Raw genomic sequence first — 16,710 nt, 5'->3', positions numbered from 1 at the left:
TATTGTGCTCAGTGATGTAAGGCTAGCATGCAGTTGCTTGATAATTAACACATGCATGAAAGTATTGGGACATATGTCTTAATTATTAGTAAAACTTCTTTCCCCTTAAATATTTCATGATCCATAGTGAGTAGTCTTATTGAAATGTGGAAGCATTTAGAGATCACTGAAACTCAGCCACAAAGTAGAAGATCACTTAAAGGCCGGGGTCACACTTGCGAGTGCATTGCGAGAGACTCGCACGAGTCTCTCACCTCAATACCCGACACTACCGCATGCTCCTGTCCCAAGTGCCAAGAGTCTCTTGCATTGCACTCGGAAGCGTGACCCTGGTCAAAGTTATAGAGTAGGATCATCAAGTACTGAAGCAAATAATGCTGAAAAGTCACCAATGGTCTGCTGACTCAATAACTGCAAAAACCCTACACGAGGAGTTTCATCTGTGTGAGGGTCATTTCCACATAGTCGGCTCTCGGACTAAAATATGTTCATGTACATTGTAACCTAACATTATTCAGATTAATTTATAGGTGCATGGTATAGCTGCATGGCCTTAATAAGTTTTCTTATAGGCAAAAAAACTGAATGATTTTCATCAGTGTTGTGGGCCAGATTTTTATTATTTTTTGGTAAGTGTGGACATTTTATTACAAGAATTTCATTGGTTTCTTTTGTATGCAACAAAAAACTGATGTAACTATGATGGCATCGGAGTGCTGTCTGTGTACTTCACTTTTTCATTGTTGTGATTGGATAAATGTGATCCATCAGGAACAGAATAAAATACAGACATGCAATATAAAAGCCATGTAGATTAATGGCTACATGTTCTATCTGTGAGAACTCTATTTCTGAAAGAGACATGTGTAACAGTAGACATTTTAATATGAAAGGAGCAGAAGTAAGGATTTTCATGATATTTAGATATTTTGTATTTTTATAGGAGCGTGGTGATATACCGCTTTCCCCTGCTTTCTTTCACAAAATGTTAATCATTTTACTTATTTCTACGTGCAGCCACCACTTGGGGCCACTCCATGCATATGTATTTGTGCAGCTACAAATAAATTTAATAATAAAGACTTTGTCTGATATACTGGAGACATTTATTTCCAGGCATATATGTGCTTAAAATAACAATGGTGGCATGTTCAACTTCCAGCTGCCCCAGGTCTGCACCAGTTCTGGAAGAAATCCGTGCTCTGTTCAGAGACCACTGCAGTCAATCACAAGCTGACATGTGTCTCTCAGGTGACTCATTCAGCAGATTAGAAGATTTTATCATGCCTGGGGAGCTGTAAGTTGAGTATGCTGCAGCGCCCCAGAGTCCTGGTCGTTGCAGTACTGACGCTCCGCCGCTAAGGGGAGTGATGGTATGTCTGATGGCACTTAAGGAGTTCACCTGACCAGGTATCACAGACACCAATACACTTCATAGTCTGGCCTCCAGGGGGAGCAAAGGGCATTATGTATTAGGCCACTCCTCACAATCTGGTAAAACTGGGGGTTGGATAGAAAGTTAGACAGAAGCTGACTGGGTTGGAACCAGGCAACACCCTGTGGCAGAGGGTGTTGCAGGGGAAGATTCAGGGGGGTCCCTGTCAGGGGTGGGATCCTGACAGAGGCCTAGCGAACAAGACAGAACGTTAAGGAGCCACGCCTGCACTACCTAGCGGCGGTATCTCAAGAAAGGACAAGAAGCGAGGTTTATTGTGAATAGTGAGAAACGAGATCATAGCAAAGAGGAGATAACACCAGTAGGAGTCGTGCCGTAAGATCGAGGCAACATCCTACTGAGGCGCGTAGCCGGTGGCCGGAACGCCGAGGAAGTATTGGGCTCCAAGCATTACTTCAAACCAACAGCAGGACAGTTAATTATAGGTTGGCTGTCTCACCTAAATCACCTAAGCAGACATAGGGGGCAACTGTGGGAGAGGGGCGTCACTAGGGTCCCGGAAGAACTCCAGGCCTACCCGTCATACGGGTGCGTCCTAGCCATATCATCTGGGGGACGGAGAAGAACATCAGAACAGATATAAGTTGTGGGAAAGAACATCAGAAAGAGACACAACAGTTGTGAGGACTATCCTGTGGTGCTCAGCAGGGAAGTACTACAACACACAGGCGCTAGAAGGTAGGCACAGATTTCCACCTGCAAAGGGAACTCTGGAGGTGCCATCGGACCGGCCGGTCTCAGACAGCCCTGTTGACAGTACTCTGGATTGAGGATCTTGAAGCCTTCAGTAAAGAGGTAAAGAGACTGCAACCCTGTGTCCTCGTTATTCACCGCGACCTGCACCACGCACCACCACCTACACCTTTCATTGGACGCCCCTTAGCAGGGTCACGGACCGGGTCTAGCCACCGTGACAACCCCAGAACTGAGACAGAGAGGCCCGGTACCGAGTACCCCGCGGCCCTGCGTCTGGGGGCGCTCCAATGCCATAGGTTATCATTTTAACCCCTTAACAACCAGGGGTATTTCAGTTTATGATATTCCGTTTTTTGCTTCCCTTCTCCCCAAAGCCAAAGTTTTTTAATTTTTCAGTCAATATGGCCATGTGAGGGCTTGATTTTTGTGGGATGAGTTATACAGTACAGACCAAAAGTTTGGACACGCCTTCTCATTTAAAGATTTTTTGGTATTTTCATGACTATGAAAATTGTACATTCACACTGAAGGCATCAAAACTATGAATTAATACATGTGGAATTATATACTTAACAAAAAAGTGTGAAACAACTGAAATTATGTCTTATATTCTAGGTGCTTTTGCTTTGATGACTGCTTTTGCACACTCTTGGCATTCTCTTGATGAGCTTCAAGAGGTAGTCACCTGGAATGGTTTTTAATTCACAGGTGTGCCCTGTCAGGTTTAATAAGTGGGATTTCTTGCCTTATAAATGGGGTTGGGACCATCAGTTGTGTTGTGCAGAAGTCTGGTGGATACACAGCTGATAGTCCTATGAATAGACTGTTAGAATTTGCATTATGGTAAAAAAAAATGCAGCTAAGTAAAGAAAAATGAGTGGCCATCATTACTTTAAGAAATGAAGGTCAGTCAATACGAAAATTGGGAAAATTTTGAAAGTGTCCCCAAGTGCAGTGGCAAAAACCATCAAGCGCTACAAAGAAACTGGTTCACATGAGGACCGCCCCAGGAAAGGAAGACCAAGAGTCACCTCTGCTTCTGAGGATAAGTTTATCCGAGTCACCAGCCTCAGAAATCGCAGGTTAACAGCAGCTCAGATTAGAGACCAGGTCAAAGCCACACAGAGTTCTAGCAGCAGACACATCTCTACAACAACTGTTAAGAAGAGACTTTGTGCAGCAGGCCTTCATGGTAAAATAGCTGCGAGGAAACCACTGCTAAAAACAGGCAACAAGCAGAAGAGACTTGTTTGGGCTAAAGAACACAAGGAATGGACATTAGACCAGTGGAAATCTGTGCTTTGGTCTGATGAGTCCAAATTTGAGATCTTTAGTTCCAACCACCATGTCTTTGTGCAACACAGAAAAGGTGAACGGATGGACTCTACATGCCTGGTTCCCACCGTGATGCATGGAGGAGGAGGTGTGATGGTGTGGGGGTGCTTTGCTGGTGACACTTTTGAGGATTTATTCAAAATTGAAGGCATACTGAACCAGCATGGCTACCACAGCATCTTGCAGTGGCAGGCTATTCCATCCGGTTTGCGTTTAGTTGGACCATCATTTATTTTTCAACAGAACAATGACCCCAAACACACCTCCAGGCTGTGTAAGGGCTATTTGACCAAGAAGGAGAGTGATGGGGTGCTATGCCAGATGACCTGGCCTCCACAGTCACCAGACTGTGGAGGCCAGGTTCTTCAATTTTCATAGTCATGAAAATACAGAAAAATCTTTAACCCCTTTACCCCCAAGGGTGGTTTTCACGTTAATGACCAGGCCAATTTTTACAATTCTGACCACTTTCCTTTTTTGAGGTTATAACTCTGGAACGCTTCAACGGATCTTGGCGATTCTGCCATTGTTTTCTCGTGAGATATTGTACTTCATGATAGTAGTAAAATGTGTTTGATATAACTTGCGTTTATTTGTGAAAAAAACAGAAATTTGGCGAAAATTTTGAAAATGTTGCCATTTTCCAACTTTAAATTTTTATGCCCTTAAATCACAGAGATATGTCACGCAAAATACTGAATAAGTAACATTTCCCACATGTCTACTTTACATCAGCACAATTTTGGAACCAAATTTTTTTTTTGTTAGGGAGTTATAAGGGTTAAAAGTTGACCAGAAATTTCTCATTTTTACAACAACATTTTTTTTTAGGGACCACATCTCATTTGAAGTCATTTTGAGGGGTCTATATGATAGAAAATACCGAAGTGTGACACCATTCTAAAAACTGCACCCCTCAAGGTGCTCAAAACCACATTCAAGAAGTTTATTTACCCATCAGGTGTTTCACAGGAATTTTTGGAATGTTTAAATAAAAATGAACATTTAACTTTTTTTCACACAAAATTCATTTCAGCTCCAATTTGTTTTATTTTACCAAGGATAACAGGAGAAAATGGACCCCAAAACTTGTTGTACAATTTGTCCTGAGTACGCTGATACCCCATATGTGGGGGTAAACCACTGTTTGGGCGCATGGCAGAGCTCGGAAGGAAAGGAGCACCATTTTACTTTTCAATGCAAAATTGACTGGAATTGAGATGGGACGCCATGTTGCGTTTGGAGAGCCCCTGATGTGCCTAAACATTGAAACCCCCCACAAGTGACACCATTTTGGAAAGTAGACCCCCTAAGGAACTTATCTAGATGTGTGGTGAGCACTTTGACCCAACAAGTGCTTCACAAAAGTTTATAATGCAGAGCCGTAAAAATACAAAATCATATTTTTTCACAAAAATGATATTTTCGCCCCCAATTTTTTATTTTCCCAAGGGTAAGAGAAGAAATTGGACCCTGAAAGTTGTTTTGCAATTTGTCCTGAATACGCTGATACCCCATATGTGGAGGTAAACGACTGTTTGGGCTCATGGCTGAACTTGGAAGGGAAGGAGCGCCGTTTGACTTTTCATTGCAAAATTGACTGGAATTGAGATGGGACACCATACCACTTTTGGAGAGCCCCTGATGTGCCAAAACATTAAAAAAAAAACACAAGTGACACCATTTTGGAAAGTAGACCCCCTAAGGAACTTATCTAGATGTGTTTTGAGAGCTTTGAACTCCCAAGTGTTTCACTACAGTTTACAACGCAGAGCCGTGAAAATAAAAAATCCTTTTTTTTTCCACAAAAATGATTTTTAGCCCCCCATTTGGAATGCAGACTTAGATGGATTGGTCTGCAGGTGTCACGTTGCATTTGCAGAGCCCCTGATGTACCCAAACAGTAGAAACCCCCCACAAGTGACCCCATATTGGAAACTAGACCTCCCAAGGAACTTATCTAGATGTGTTGTGAGAACTTTGAACCCCCAAGTGTTTCACTACAGTTTACAACGCAGAGCCGTGAAAATAAAAAATCTTTTTTTTCCCCACAAAAATGATTTTTAGCCCCCCAAATTTTTATTTTCCCAAGGATAACAAGAGATAAATCAAATCAGGGTGTGACTATAACTAAAATTTAACTTTTAATATATAAATCTAAAATGGTATGATTAACCAACACGATAAACACACATAAAGGACTCACAGACAAATCACATTCTTTGGAATGTAAAACCACAAAATCCCCGAGATTTTAAGCCACCATTCAATTTCTCAATCTCTTAGGGAAAAAGAGATTCTCATAACATGAGAATCACAATACAAAAGCAATCACAAACCGCATGTCTCGTATTCCAAATACCTTCTTGTGGAATGGAAAAGCAATAGTAGTGATTGACATATACAATTGGAACGATCTCACCTCAAGGTTCCTTTTCTTTGCTATGGATAAGACCGCTCACTTTTGGCACTGCATCCGGGAGGGGGGGGCACATTCCGGCCGGGTTCAGCCGCCGAGGAATGGGGGCGCCAATCTTGCGTTTTTTCTGTCCTAGGGTGCCAACCTCCATTGTTAGGTAGGTGACAAACATCAGGAGCGCATTTAGGGAAAGAATGGGGGGTTACATATGATACTATCCCTCTAACTATATTTTTTCATGCACCAATCTCTGTATTTTTAAAATCCTGTATTTTTGAAATCTTGCATTACCTTCCCCCTCCATCTCTCCGAAATTTCCTCACTTTGGAGTCCTAAAATGGACCACCTAAGGAGTCAGTTCCTTTTTGGGGAATATTCTTTTGAATATTAGATGGCTATGGTTATGATTGGATATTTGATACTATCGGCCCTCTTACTCAGTGTTCCTTTCCACTTTTTTTAGGGTATAGCCGTCATATGCCTGTTGTTATGATCCTCCTTCCTATTAGGAGGTCTGGTAGGATCTATATGGGTTATCCGAGAAGTGGCCCTGCAGAAACAGACAGCATAGAGATTGATAAATTGAATGGTGGCTTAAAATCTTGGGGATTTTGTGGTTTTACATTCCAAAGAATGTAATTTTTCTGTGAGTCCTTTATGTGTGTTTATCGTGTTGGTTAATCATACCATTTCAGATTTATATATTAAAAGTTAAATTTTAGTTATAGTCACACCCTGCTTTGATTTATTATTTTGGATTGGTGGATATATATCTTTTTCCCAAGGATAACAAGAGAACTTCGACCCCAAAAGTTGTTGTCCAATTTGTCCTGAGTATGCTGATACCCCATATGTTGGGGTAAACCCCTGTTTGGGCACACGGGAGAGCTCGGAAGGGAAGGAGCAATGTTTTACTTTTTCAACGCAGAATTGGCTGGAATTGAGATCGGACGTCATGTCGCGTTTGGAGAGCCCCTGATGTGCCTGAACAGTGGAAACTCCCCAATTCTACCTGAAACCCTAATCCAAACACACCCCTAACCCTAATCCCAATGGTAACCCTAACCACACCCCTAACCCTGACACACCCCTGACTCTAATCCCAACCCTAATCCCAACCGTAAATGTAATCCAAACCCTAACCCTAACTTTAGCCCCAACCCTAACCCTAACTTTAGCCCCAACCCTAACCCTAACTTTAGCCCCAACCCTAGCCCCAACCTGTCATGATTCCCCAATGGCATGGGAACATCAGAAACACAAAAATAACAGACTAGCTCTCGGGTGATGGAAACTCAAGCTGACCGTGACCTAAATCTACCACACAACTAACAGTAGCCAGGAAGCATTCCTACGGCTGCCTAGATGCCATGCGCCAGCCGGAGAACTAACTACGCCTGGAAGAGGAAGGAACAGACCTGGCTTACCTCTAGAGAAATTCCCCAAAGATATACACGTATATTAACGGTGAGTTCAGAGGAAAAGACATACACAGTATGAAGGTAGAGCAAAGCGAGGTCCACTTACTAGATAGAGGAAGGATACAAAAGAGGACTTCACGGTCAGCTGAAAAACCCTTTCAAAAACCCATCCTGAAATTACTTTAAGACTCCTGTGTCAACTCATGACACAGGAGTGGCAATTTCAGTCCACAAGAGCTTCCAGTAACAGGAAATGACAAAACTGTAAACTGGACAAGAAAAACAAAACAATAAGGACAAGAGTCCACTTAGCTGATCAGCAGACTAGTAGCAGGAACATGCAACTGAAAGACTCAGGTTACAATGATGACCGGCAAGGAAGTGACTGGAGAGCAAGGCTAAATAGGGAACTCCCAAAACTGATGGAAGCAGGTGAGCTGAGGCAGAAAAGCACACACAAGTCTCCAGTACCACCAGCCACCACCAGGGGAGCCAAAAAGCGGATCACAACAGTACCCCCCCCTTAGGGAGGGGGCACCGAACCCTCACAAGAACCGCCAGGGCGACCCGGATGAGCCCTATGAAAGGCACGAACCAAATTCGAGGCATGAACATCAGAGGCAGTTACCCAAGAATTATCTTCCTGACCATAGCCCTTCCATTTAACCAGGTACTGGAGTCTCCGCCTGGAAATACGGGAGTCCAAGATCTTCTCTATAACGTACTCCAATTCACCCTCAACCAGCACAGGAGCAGGAGGCCCAGCAGAAGGAACCACCGGCACCTCGTATCTCCGCAACAACGACCGATGGAACACATTATGGATAGCGAAAGATGCCGGAAGGTCCAAACGAAAGGAAACAGGGTTAATAATCTCCAAAATCCTATAGGGACCGATGAACCGAGGCTTGAATTTAGGAGAAGAAACCCTCATTGGGACAAAACGGGAAGACAACCACACCAAGTCCCCAACACGAAGGCGAGGACCAACCCGACGCTGGCGGTTAGCAAACCACTGAGTCCTCTCCTGGGACAAATTCAAATTGTCCACCACTTGTTCCCAAATCCGATACAACCGATCCACCACAGCATCTACTCCAGGACAATCCGAAGACTCCACCTGACCAGAAGAAAAACGGGGATGAAACCCCGAATTGCAAAAGAAAGGGGAAACCAAAGTGGCAGAACTGGCCCGATTATTAAGAGCAAACTCCGCCAACGGCAAAAAGGCAACCCAATCATCCTGATCCGCAGACACAAAACACCTCAAATACGTCTCCAAAGTTTGATTAGTTCGCTCCGTCTGGCCATTAGTCTGAGGATGGAAGGCAGACGAAAAAGACAAATCAATGCCCAACCTGGCACAGAATGCCCGCCAAAATCTAGAAACGAACTGGGTACCCCTATCAGAAACGATATTTTCAGGAATACCATGCAAGCGAACCACATTTTGAAAAAACAAAGGAACCAACTCAGACGAGGAAGGCAACTTCGGCAATGGCACCAAATGAACCATCTTAGAAAAACGGTCACACACCACCCAGATAACAGACATCCTCTGAGAGACAGGAAGATCAGAAATAAAGTCCATCGAGATGTGCGTCCAAGGCCTCTTCGGAATAGGCAAGGGCAACAACAACCCGCTAGCCCTAGAACAACAAGGCTTGGCCCGAGCACACACATCACAAGACTGCACAAAAACACGCACATCACGAGACAGAGATGGCCACCAGAAGGATCTAGCCACCAAATCCCTGGTACCAAAAATTCCAGGATGACCCGCCAGCGTAGAAGAATGAACCTCCGAGATGACTCTACTGGTCCAATCATCCGGAACAAACAGTCTACCAGGTGGACAGCGATCAGGTCTATCCGCCTGAAACTCTTGCAAAGCACGTCGCAGATCTGGGGAAATAGCAGATAATATCACCCCATCCTTAAGGATACCTGTAGGTTCCGAATCACCAGGGGAATCAGGCTCAAAACTCCTAGAAAGGGCATCCGCCTTCACATTCTTAGAACCTGGTAGATATGAGACCACAAAATTAAACCGAGAGAAAAACAACGACCAGCGCGCCTGTCTAGGATTCAGGCGCCTGGCAGACTCAAGATAAATCAGATTCTTGTGATCAGTCAAAACCACCACCTGATGTCTAGCACCCTCAAGCCAATGACGCCACTCCTCAAATGCCCACTTCATGGCCAAAAGCTCCCGATTACCGACATCATAATTTCTTTCGGCGGCAGAAAATTTTCGAGAAAAGAACGCACAAGGTCTCATCACTGAGCAATCGGAACTTTTCTGCGACAAAACCGCCCCCGCTCCGATCTCGGAAGCATCGACCTCAACCTGAAAGGGGAGAGAGACATCGGGCTGGCGCAACACAGGGGCAGACGAAAAGCGGCGCTTAAGTTCCCGAAAGGCCTCCACAGCGGCAGAGGACCAATTGGCAACATCAGCACCCTTCTTAGTCAAATCCGTAAGAGGCTTAGCAACACCAGAAAAACCAGTTATAAATCGACGATAAAAATTAGCAAAGCCCAAGAACTTCTGAAGACCCTTTAGAGAAGTAGGCTGCGTCCAGTCACAAATAGCCCGAACCTTGACAGGGTCCATCTCAACAGAAGAAGGGGAAAAAATGTACCCCAAAAAGGAAATCTTTTGAACCCCAAAAACACACTTAGAACCCTTTACACATAGAGAATTCTCCCGCAAGACCTGAAAAACCCTTCTGACCTGCTGAACATGAGACTCCCAGTCCTCAGAAAAAATCAAAATATCGTCCAAATACACAATCATAAATTTATCCAGATATTCACGGAAAATATCATGCATAAAGGACTGAAAAACTGAAGGCGCATTAGAAAGGCCGAAAGGCATTACTAAATACTCAAAGTGGCCCTCAGGCGTATTAAATGCGGTTTTCCACTCATCCCCTTGCTTAATTCGCACCAAATTATACGCCCCACGGAGATCAATCTTGGAGAACCACTTAGCCCCCCTTATGCGAGCAAACAAATCAGTAAGCAGCGGCAACGGATACTGATATTTGACAGTAATTTTATTCAGGAGTCGATAATCAATACAAGGCCTCAGCGAGCCATCCTTTTTAGAGACAAAGAAAAACCCAGCTCCTAAAGGTGATGAAGAAGGACGAATATGTCCCTTTTCCAGGGACTCCTTAACATATTCTCGCATGGCAGCATGCTCAGGTACAGATAGGTTAAACAAACGACCCTTTGGAAATTTACTGCCTGGAATCAGATCTATGGCGCAATCACACTCTCTGTGGGGAGGGAGAGAACCAATTTTAGGCTCTTCAAAAATATCCCCAAAATCCGACAAAAATGCAGGAATCTCAGAGGGAATAGATGACGAGATAGGAACCAAAGGTATGTCCCCATGAGCCCCCCGACATCCCCAGCTTAACACAGACATAGTTTTCCAGTCCAGTACTGGGTTATGAGATTGTAACCATGGTAATCCAAGCACTAAAACATCATGTAAATTATACAACACGAGGAAGCGAATCATCTCCTGATGGTCTGGAGTCATACGCATAGTCACTTGCGTCCAGAACTGTGGTCTATTACAAGCCAGAGGTGTAGAATCAATACCCTTCAGAGTTATAGGAACTTCCAGAGGCTCCAAATCAAACCCACAGCGCCTGGCGAAGGACCAATCCATGAGACTCAGAGCGGCGCCAGAGTCCACATAGGCATCCACGGTAATAACTGATAATGAACAAATCAGAGTTACAGACAGAAGAAATTTAGACTGTAAAGTGCCAATAGAAACAGACTTATCAACCTTCCTAGTACGTTTAGAGCATGCTGATATAACATGCGCGGAATCACCACAGTAGAAGCACAAGCCATTTTTGCGCCTATAATTCTGCCGCTCGCTTCTTGACAGAATTCTGTCACATTGCATTTTCTCTGGTGTCCCTTCAGAAGATACCGCCAAATGGTGCACGGGTTTGCGCTCCCGCAAACGCCGATCAATCTGAATCGCCATTGTCATGGACTCATTCAGACCTGTGGGCGTAGGAAACCCCACCATGACATCCTTAACGGCATCAGAAAGGCCCTCTCTGAAATTTGCCGCTAGGGCACACTCATTCCACTGAGTAAGCACAGACCATTTACGAAATTTTTGGCAGTATATCTCAGCTTCATCTTGCCCTTGAGACAGGGCTATTAAAGCTTTTTCAGCTTGAATCTCCAAATTAGGTTCCTCATACAGCAACCCTAAAGCCAGAAAAAACGCATCCACATTGAGCAACGCAGGATCCCCTGGTGTCAATGAAAATGCCCAATTTTGAGGGTCACCTCGCAGCAAAGAAATCACAATCTTAACCTGCTGAACAGGATCTCCAGAGGAGTGAGGTCTGAGAGAAAGGAATAATTTACAATTACATTTGAAATTCAGAAACCGAGATCTATCTCCGGAAAATACCTCTGGTGTAGGAATCTTAGGTTCAGAAATAGGAGTACGTATAACATAATCTTGTAAATTCTGAACCTTCGTAGCAAGATTATTTAAACCTGCAGCCAAACTCTGAGGGTCCATCCTTAAACCGGAGAGATCAGAGCCATTCAAGGATTAGAAGGAGAGAAAGGCAAGGCTGTAAATAGAGCAGAAATACAACTGAGCCAACTAAGTAGCAAACATGAGAGGAAAAAAAAAATCTACTGACTTCTTTTACTCTCCTTTCTTCTGCCAATTACTTTAACAGTGGCCGGTCATACTGTCATGATTCCCCAATGGCATGGGAACATCAGAAACACAAAAATAACAGACTAGCTCTCGGGTGATGGAAACTCAAGCTGACCGTGACCTAAATCTACCACACAACTAACAGTAGCCATGAAGCATTCCTACGGCTGCCTAGATGCCATGCGCCAGCCGGAGAACTAACTACGCCTGGAAGAGGAAGGAACAGACCTGGCTTACCTCTAGAGAAATTCCCCAAAGATGATAGTAGCCCCCACGTATATTAACGGAGAGTTCAGAGGAAAAGACATACACAGTATGAAGGTAGATTTAGCAAAGCGAGGTCCACTTACTAGATAGAGGAAGGATACAAAAGAGGACTTCACGGTCAGCTGAAAAACCCTTTCAAAAACCCATCCTGAAATTACTTTAAGACTCCTGTGTCAACTCATGACACAGGAGTGGCAATTTCAGTCCACAAGAGCTTCCAGTAACAGGAAATGACAAAACTGTAAACTGGACAAGAAAAACAAAACAATAAGGACAAGAGTCCACTTAGCTGATCAGCAGACTAGTAGCAGGAACATGCAACTGAAAGACTCAGGTTACAATGATGACCGGCAAGGAAGTGACTGGAGAGCAAGGCTAAATAGGGAACTCCCAAAACTGATGGAAGCAGGTGAGCTGAGGCAGAAAAGCACACACAAGTCTCCAGTACCACCAGCCACCACCAGGGGAGCCAAAAAGCGGATCACAACACCAACCCTAGCCCTAACCCTAGCCCTAACCCTAACCCTAACCCTAACCCTAGCCCTAACCCTAGCCCTAACCCTAACCCTAACCCTATCCCTATCCCTAGCCCTAACCCTAACCCTAGCCCTAACCCTAGCCCTAACCCTAACCCTAACCCTAATGGGAAAATGGAAATAAATACATTTTTTTTAATTTTATTATTTTTCCCTAACTAAGGGGGTGATGAAGGGGGGTTTGATTTACTTTTATAGCATTTTTTATATCGGATTTTTATGATTGGCAGCTGTCACACACTAAAAGACGCTGTTTATAGCAAAAAAGTTTTTGCGTCTCCACATTTTGAGACCTATAATTTTTCCATATTTTGGTCCACAGAGTCATGTGAGGTCTTGTTTTTTGTGGGACGAGTTGACGTTTTTATTGGTAACATTTTCGCACACGTGCCAGTTTTTGATCACTTCTTATTTCGATTTTTGTGAGGCAGAATGACCAAAAACCAGCTATTCATGAATTTCTTTTGGGGGAGGCGTTTATACCGTTCCACGTTTGGTAAAATTGATAAAGCAGTTTTATTCTTCGGGTCAGTACGATTACAGCGATATCTCATTTATATCATTTTTTTATGTTTTGGCGCTTTTATACGATAAAAGCTATTTTATAGAAAAAATAATTATTTAGGCATCGCTCTATTCTGAGGACTATAAATTTTTTATTTTTTTGTCTATGATGCTATATGGCAGCTCGTTTTTTGCGGGACAAGATGACGTTTTCAGCGGTACCATGGTTATTTATATCCGTCTTTTTAATCGCGTGTTATTCCACTTTTTGTTCGGCAGTATGATAATAAAGAGTTGTTTTTTGGCTCGTTTTTTTTTTTTTTCTTACGGTGTTCACTGAAGGGGTTAACTAGTGGGACAGTTTTATAAGTTGGATCATTATGGATGTGGCGATACTAAATATGTGTACTTTTATTGTTTTTTTTTTATAAAGAAATGTATTTATGGGAATAATATATATTTTTTTTCTTTATTTAGGATTTTTTTTTTTTTACACATGTGGAAATTTTTTTTTTTACTCTTTTACTTTGTCCCGGGGGGGACATTACAGATCGCTGATCTGACAGTTTGCACAGCACTCTGTCAGATCAGCGATCTGACATACAGCCGTGCAGGCTTACCAGCGCCTGCTGTGTACCCGGAAGTACTCCCTGCAGGACCCGGATGCAGCCCCGCGGCCATTTTGGATCCAGGGACTGCAGGGAGGAGACGCTCGGTACAAGGTGAGTACATCGCCTTGTACCGATCGTCTCAGGGAAGCACGCAGGGAGCCCCCTCCCTGCGCGATGCTTCCCTGTACCACCGGTACACTGCGATCATGTTTGATCGCAGTGTGCCGGTGGTTAATGTGCCGGATAGTCAGTATAGCCGGATAGTAATAGTGCCGGATGTCAGCTGCGATAGTCAGCTGACACCCGGTCGCGATCGGCCGCGCTCCCCCCGTGAGCGCGGCCGATCGCATATGACGTACTATCCCATCGGTGGTCATACGGGCCCACCCCACCTCGACGGGATAGTACGTCAGATGTAAGAAAGAGGTTAAATGAGAAGGTGTGTCCAAACTTTTGGCCTACTTCCCCATGCTATGGTAGCCTGGGGGGAGATGAATCCTGTTCACCAACAGATACCTTGTTTGCAAATCTCATCATAATAAATATACCAGCTCTTGCGGTCACATGCACTAGTAATACCAACATTTATGTAATGAAAGGGTAAATGAATATACTCTTATTATGAATCACCATTTCCACTATATGAGGTTTACCATTCAGTCTGCAGCGGTTGTCCGCAGCTCGTTTATATAGGGAATGTTTGGAGACAGCTTTTATATCTAGGTCACCATACAGAAGTATGAAGGTAGCAGGCACAAGGCGTGCTAAGTTGCAGGTTCCTTTTGCACCCGGGAGAAGCCATTTATACTCCTGGTGACCACATACTAGATATACAGTGCTGTTCAAATTAATTGGGACAAAGCATTTTTTAAGTAAAGTAAGTTGGTTACCAGTCAGTGATTCAAACCAGTTTTAATATATAATAAATAAATCTTGTTCAACTAGCCAGGGAAAAAGGTAATTTTCAGAATTAGTATGTAACAGTGCATTATAACATTTTATTGTTTTGCTTTGTCCCAATTAATTTGCACAGCACTGTAAATCCTTAGGCAGTATGCAGGGTACGATGTCAGTGGGTCTCCCAAAACAATGTTTAAAAGTCAAAAGTCCTCGCATCGGAGGTTGGGCATAGCAAGGTTTGAGTGTTTTGAAAACCGACCTCGTTCCTTCAGCACGTGTTTTGCCAAGTACTTAAAGGGGTCGAATACAGCTTTAAAGAAGGGGATTAATTTTATTACAATAATTAAATTATTACAGAAAATAGCTAATAGTGTGATATTGCGTATACTTTTGCATAATATAAATCACAAAGGTAAAGTACTTACATTGCACAATACTCAGGTAGAAGAACTGCACCAGAAATTGCACATCACCTGTCTGGGAAACATCAACTGTGAGAAGCAAAACAGCGCGGACAGAGAAATTCCTGGAATATCTACACTGTGGACCCATGGGTGTACCCTTCAGTCCACAGGATAACAGGCTTCTGTCTTCGCTGAAATCTTCCCCAGCTTATGTATTGTTTAGAAACAAATGCTTGCGTAACCAAGTGTTAGGGTACTGTCACACATTGAAATTTCCATCGCTACGACGTTACGATTCGTGACGTTCTAGCGATATCGTTACGATATCGCAGTGTCTGACACGCTACTGCGATCAGACACCCTGCTGAGAATCGTACGTCGTAGCAGATCGTATGGAACTTTCTTTCGTCGCTTGATCACCCGCTGACATCGCTGGATCGTTGTGTGTGACAGCGATCCAGCGATGTCTTTGCTTGTAACCAGGGTAAACATCGGGTAACTAAGCGCAGGGCCGCGCTTAGTAACCCGATGTTTACCCTGGTTACAAGCATAAACGTAAAAAAACAAACCGTACATACTCACCCGTCGGTGTCCTTCAGGTCCCTTGCCGTCTGCTTCCTGCTCTGAGTGCCGGCCGGAAAGTGAGAGCAGATCACAGCGGTGCTGCGCTCTGCGCCTCTCACTGTACGGCTGCACTCAGAGCAGGAAGCAGACGGCAAGGGACCTGACGGACATCACATGGTGAGTATGTACGGTTTGTTTTTTTTTACTTTTACGCTGGTAACCACGGTAAACATCGGGTTACTAAGCGCGGCCCTGCGCTTAGTAACCCGATGTTTACCCTGGTTACCAGCGAACCTCGGCATCGCTCCAGCGCCGTGATTGCAAAGTGTGACCGCAGTCTACGACGCTGGAGCGATATTCATACGACGCTGCGACGTCACGAATCGTGCCGTCGCAGCGATGGAAATTTCACTGTGTGACGGTACCCTTACACAAACTCTAACAAATTCTATTTGTCCAATATAGCATCTCTCTTCTGAGTGGCCAGCTCTTCATAAACATCGGATAAATACATCATTGGATATGACATGCCAAAAACTCTCCTGGTACCTGATGTTCTACCATACTATAAACACGACGTGTGAATGTGAATAAATCAGAAGTCACGGCGGGGCTGGGAATCACAAGCAGGGCGGCCACGCAGGCGCAGTCAGCTGGGCTGCATATGAGGAAAGACGGCCAGCGCTCACTGCGCCTGCACCAGGCAGGGGACAAAAGCGCAGGCGCCGGCTATTTTGAAAACAGCGGTGAGGAGGAGGCGGCGCCCGGCGCCAAGAAGATGTGAGTGACAGCTGTGTGCTGTCTGAAGCAGGGTGGAAACGCCAGCCTCCTTGACTGAAGACCAGATATTTCTGACAAATTATAAAACTGATTATTT

General features: G+C 44.1%; 1 long non-coding RNA gene across 1 annotated transcript in view; it reads right to left on the bottom strand.

Moving 5' to 3' along the window:
- The window catches only part of LOC143818150 (uncharacterized), a 120,508-nt gene that overhangs the window by 49,170 nt on the left and 54,628 nt on the right, over positions 1–16,710 (bottom strand). The gene's annotated exons all lie outside the window — the stretch shown is intronic.

The sequence above is a fragment of the Ranitomeya variabilis genome, chromosome 3 (genome assembly GCF_051348905.1).
Source record: "Ranitomeya variabilis isolate aRanVar5 chromosome 3, aRanVar5.hap1, whole genome shotgun sequence".
Classification (NCBI taxonomy): domain Eukaryota; kingdom Metazoa; phylum Chordata; class Amphibia; order Anura; family Dendrobatidae; genus Ranitomeya; species Ranitomeya variabilis.
This window is presented reverse-complemented; position numbering and strand designations above follow the sequence as displayed.